The following is a 6000-nucleotide window of genomic DNA, read 5'->3' on the forward strand; positions in this document are numbered from 1 at the left end:
GCAATGTCTCTCTGGACTACCTCTCAGTTAAGGGAAACCCTGTAATTTTTGAAGCTGGACGTGAAGTGTAGGTGCTGATTGAGGCAGACAGACTTCACGGATTAGTTCCCAGAAGCAAGGGTAGGCTAATTGTGCTTTTCAGTGCAGCTCAGGTTTCCTCAAGAATGTAGACACGCTTTTCATGAAGGAAGGCATGGAACGTTGATAACGGTGTTGCTTTCAAGCTATCGCAATCTAGGTGTGTAACCAACGAAGTCCTTCACTGCCCATCACTTGGCATCTAGTTGTTCCCAACGGTAGACTGCTCACAACCGCCCAAAGACACAGGCAGTCCTTTTAGTACGTTTCAAAACCTAGTGCAGAACCGCGAGCCAAAAGAGACCGGATATGCTTCCTAGAGTTCAAGAACCACAGGCACTAAGGTTGCATGGAACCCGTTGAATGCCTACCTCTGTCATGAGAAAAGCTGAACGTAAACTTGAGGCTAGATGTCCCATGGGGTTGGCCCATTCCCTGAAGATTCCCGAGGGATGAGCCACTACCAAGGAATGGCAACCTCCAAGTTTCTTTCCTAGAAACTCTCGTCATCACAATGGCAAATGTGCTATGAAGGGAAGATGTGCAAGTATAGTGTTTCTCAGGGAGAATTGAGCCTGCAACTCTCTAAATCCCAAGGAGGTAAATAAAGTATCCCTTCATGCCTTATGTTCAGAAGGGACCACCGAACATTGACCTGCTCTTTCTTTCTCGATTTTGTACCTCCATGGTGCGTTAGAAGGGAGATACTTGAGTTGTTTCAACTTACCACATTCTAGAGGTTTAACAAAAGAAGCCATTCACTGCCCTTTTTTGGCATAGAGTTGTCCTCCACTGAACGTCGCTCACAAGTCCCAGAAGAGACTGGCAGTCCCTCGTGTACATCTTAGATCCTAGTGCACACTGGCGTGTCCTAAGGCATCAAAAAGGCTTCCTAGAGTAAAAGCACTGCTTTGACAAAAGCTGCATTGAACCTGCTGCCTGCTTACCATTGTGACGAGAAAAGCAGAACGTTAGAGTGAGGCCAGTCGTCCCATGCGCTCGGCATATTCACTAAAAGTTGCTGAGCGAGGAGCACCTAGCAGGAATTGAAAGGCAACGTTTGTTTCATGGAAAATCACTTCTCCTGAAAAGGCAATCCTGCAATGAGGAGAAGATGGGCAACTACACTGTTTATCAGGTAACACTGAGGCCACAAGTGTCGACATTCCAATGTGGAAAATCCACTTCCCATCAAGCCTCAATCTCCAAGGGGAGGACACAGCATCTTATGCTGCCGTTTCTGAGTACCTATTGGACATTCAGGTGACCAAGTAGACCTGTTAGTGAGTAAACTTTGCGATACAGGGAGTAGTGAGTGTGCTGAAGGGATTACAGAGTCATAGGTTAGTGAGGACTGGGTGTAAAATGGATCTCCGGAATACCTAGCTTTCAAGGGAAAACCTGTAATTTTTCAGGCTGCACTTAAAGTCCACTGGCTTGCCTGGGGTAGATTCCATCACGTGTGGGTTCCCAGAAGGAAGGGTAGGATCATTATATTTTTCGTGTGCTCGGGGATAGGCAGAAAAGCAGACACGTTTGGCACGAAGGAGTGAACAGAACGCTGATAGCTAGGTGTTTTCAAGGTGTCGCAATCTCGGCGTTTATCCAACGAAACCCTTCACTGCCCAGGATTCGGCAACTAGCTGTTCCCAACGGTGCATTGCTCACAACGCCCCGAAGACACAGGCTGTCCTTTTTGTACGTATCGGATCTAGTGAAGACCCCCGAGTCCTAGGAGACCTGGAATGCTTCCCACAGCTCAACAACCACACTGAATAAGTCCACATGGTTTCTGCTGCATACCAACCTGTGACATGATACAAGAGGAATGTCAGCTTGAGGTTAATGGTCAAATGGGATCGCCAACTCACTGACGATTACTGAAGGGTGAGCAGCTACAAAAGAATGGCCACCTCCAAGTTTCCTTCCTAGAAACTCACTTGTCATCACAAAGCCATTTGTGCTATGAAGAGAACATGTGCAATTACAGTGTTTCTCAGGGAGAATTGAGCCCGACACGCTCTAAATCCCAAGGAGGAAAATAAAGCTTCCCTTCAAGCCTTATTTTCCAAAGTGCTCACAGAGCATTGCCCCTGCTGTTTCGTTCTCATTTTGGCACCTCCAATGTGCTTACAAGTGAGATAGTTGAGTTGTTGCAACTTACCACATTCTAGAGGTTTAGAAAAAGAAGCCCTTCACTGCCCATGACTCGGCATCTAGCTGTTGCCAAAGGTGCATTGCTCACAATTCCTCGAAAACACAGGCAGTCCTTCTTGTACGCTTCTCACCCTAGTGGAGACCCGCCAGTTTTCAGAGACCTGGAATGCTTCCTAAAGCTCAAGAACCACACTGAATAAGGCTACATGGATTCTGCTGCATGTCAACCTGTGGCATGATACAAGAGGAACGTTAGCTTGAGGCTGGTCGTCAAATAGGCTCGCCATTTCACTGAAGATTACCGAAGGGTGAGCACCTCCCAAACAATGGCAACCTCCAAGTTTCTTTCCTAGAAACTCACTTGTCATCACAAAGGCAATTGTGCTATGAAGAGAACATGTGCAACTACAGTGTTTCTCAGGGAGAATTGAGCCCGCAGCTCTCTAGATCCCAATGAGGAAAATAAAGTTTCCCTCCAAGCCTTATTTTCAAAAGGGCCTGCAGAGCATTGACCCTGTGGTTTCTTTCTCTGTTTTGAACCTCCAAGGTGCTTTAGACGGGAGATACTTGAGTTGTCTCAACTTGCAACAATCTAGACGTTTAACCAAAAAAGCCCTTCACTGCCCATGACTCAGCATCTAGCTGTTCCCAGTGCTGCATTGCTCACAAAGGCCCAAACACCCAGGCCGTCCTTCTTGTACGTTTCTCATCCTAGTGCAGACCTGCCAGTCCTAAGAGACCTGGAATGCTTCCAAGAGTTCAAGAACCACACTGAATAACGCTACATGGATTCTGCTGCATGCCAATCTGTGGGAGGATACAAGCGGAACGTTAGCTTGAGGCTAAAGCTCAAACGGGTTCGCCAATTCACTGATGATTACCGAAGGATGATCATCTGCCAAGGAATAACAACCTCCAAGTCTCTTTCCTAGAAACTCACTTGTCATCACAAAGGCAACGGTGCTCTGAAGGGAACATGCGTAAGTACAGTGTTTCTCAGGTAGAATTGGGCCCAAAACTCTCGAAACCCCAATGAGGAAAATAAAGTTTCCCTTCAAGCCTTACCTTATTTTCGAAAGGGTCCGCAGAGCCTTGACCCTCCTATTTCTTTCCTTCTTTTGTACCACAAAGGTGCTTTAGAAGGGTGATACTTCAGTTGTTTCAATTTGCCACAATCTAAAGGTTTAACCAACGAAGCCCTTCACTGCCCATGACTCGGCATCTAGCTGTTCCCAACGCTACATTGCTCACAAAGGCCCAAACACACAGGCCGTCATTCTCGTACGTTTCTCATCCTAGTGAATACCCGCCAGTACTAAGAGACCTGGAATCCTTCCTAGAGCTCAAGGACCACACTGAATAAGATTCTGCTGCATGCCAATCTGTGTCATGACACAAGCGGAACGTTAGCTGTGGCTAGTGGTCAATGGGGTCGCCAATTCACTAAAGATTACTGAAGGATGAGCACCTACCAAAGGATGGCAACCTCCAAATTTCTTTCTTAGAAATTCTCTCGTCATCAAAAAGGGAATTGTGCCATGAAGGGACCATATGCAACTAGATTGTCTGTCAGTGAGAATTGACCCCGCAACTCTCTAAATCCCAATGAGGAAAATAAAGTTTCCCTTCAAGCCTTATATTCAAAAACGCCCACAGAGCATTGACCTTGCCGTTTCTTTCTCTGTTTTGTACTTCCAAGGGGCTTTAGAAGGGAGATACTTGAGTTGTTTCAACTGACTACGTTCTAGAGTTTAAGAAAGAAGCCCTTAAGCTCCCAGGACTCGGCATCTAGCTGTTCTCAATGCTGCACTGCTCACAACACCCCAAAGACACAGGCCATCCTTCTTGTACGTTGCTCATCCTAGTGCAGACCTGCCAGTATTAAGAGACCTGGAATGCTTCCCAGAGCTCAGGAACCAACCTGAATGAGGCTACATGTATTCTGCTGCATGCCAACCTGTTGCTTGATAGCAGAGGAACGTTACCTTGAGGCTACTGGTCAAAAGGGTTCGCCAATTCACTGAAGATTACCGAAGGATGAGCACCTACCAAGGAACGGTAACCTCCAAGTTTCTTTCCTAGAAACTCACTTCTCATCACAAAGGCAATTGTGCTATGAATGGAACATGTGCAACTACAGTGTTTCTCAGGGAGAACTGAGCATGCAGCTCTGTAAATCCCAATGAGGAAAATAAAGTTTCCCTTCAAGCCTTATTTTCAAAAGGGCCAAAAGAGCATTGACCCTGCTGTTTCTTTCTCCATTTTGTACCTCCAAGGTGCTTTAGAAGGGAGATACTTGACTTGTTTCAACTTGCCACAATCTAGAGGTTTAACCAAAGAAGCCCTTCACTGCCCATGACTCGGCATCTAGCTGTTCCCAACGCTGCATTGCTCCCAAAGGCCCAAACACACTGGCCGTCCTTCTTGTACGTTTCTCTTGCTGGTGCAGACCCGCTAGTACTGAGAGATCTGGAATCCTTCCTAGAGCCCAAGAACCACACTGAAGAAGGCTACATGGGTTCTGCTGCATGCCAACCTGTGGCATGATACAAGAGGAACGTTAGCTTGAAGTTAGTGGTCAAAAGGGGTCGCCAATTCACTGTAGATTACCGAAGGATGAGCACCTACCAAGGAATGGCAAGCTCCAAGTTTCTTTCTTGGAAAATCACTTGTCCTCACATAGACCATTGTGCAATTAAGAGAAGATGGGCAACAAGAGTGTTTACCAGGTAACACTGAGGCCGCAACTCTCCGCTTTGCAATGAGGAAAATAAACTTTCCCAGGAAGCCTCAATATACATGGCGACGAAGCAGAATATTCCCCTGGCGTTTCTGACTCTCTTACTGCACATGCAGTGGACACGATGGACCATGACATTGGTAACCATTGCCCTGCTGGGAGTCGTGATTGTGGCGTAAGGATATCAAGCTGATGCCTTAGTGGGGCCTAGGTGGCAATGTCTCTCTGGACTACCTCTCAGTTAAGGGAAACCCTGTAATTTTTGAAGCTGGACGTGAAGTGTAGGTGCTGATTGAGGCAGACAGACTTCACGGATTAGTTCCCAGAAGCAAGGGTAGGCTAATTGTGCTTTTCAGTGCAGCTCAGGTTTCCTCAAGAATGTAGACACGCTTTTCATGAAGGAAGGCATGGAACGTTGATAACGGTGTTGCTTTCAAGCTATCGCAATCTAGGTGTGTAACCAACGAAGTCCTTCACTGCCCATCACTTGGCATCTAGTTGTTCCCAACGGTAGACTGCTCACAACCGCCCAAATACACAGGCAGTCCTTTTAGTACGTTTCAAAACCTAGTGCAGAACCGCGAGCCAAAAGAGACCGGATATGCTTCCTAGAGTTCAAGAACCACAGGCACTAAGGTTGCATGGAACCCGTTGAATGCCTACCTCTGTCATGAGAAAAGCTGAACGTAAACTTGAGGCTAGATGTCCCATGGGGTTGGCCCATTCCCTGAAGATTCCCGAGGGATGAGCCACTACCAAGGAATGGCAACCTCCAAGTTTCTTTCCTAGAAACTCTCGTCATCACAATGGCAAATGTGCTATGAAGGGAAGATGTGCAAGTATAGTGTTTCTCAGGGAGAATTGAGCCTGCAACTCTCTAAATCCCAAGGAGGTAAATAAAGTATCCCTTCATGCCTTATGTTCAGAAGGGACCACCGAACATTGACCTGCTCTTTCTTTCTCGATTTTGTACCTCCATGGTGCGTTAGAAGGGAGATACTTGAGTTGTTTCAACTTACCACATT

This window comes from Balaenoptera physalus (genome assembly GCF_965194825.1).
Source record: "Balaenoptera physalus genome assembly, chromosome: 11".
NCBI classification, from domain to species: domain Eukaryota; kingdom Metazoa; phylum Chordata; class Mammalia; order Artiodactyla; family Balaenopteridae; genus Balaenoptera; species Balaenoptera physalus.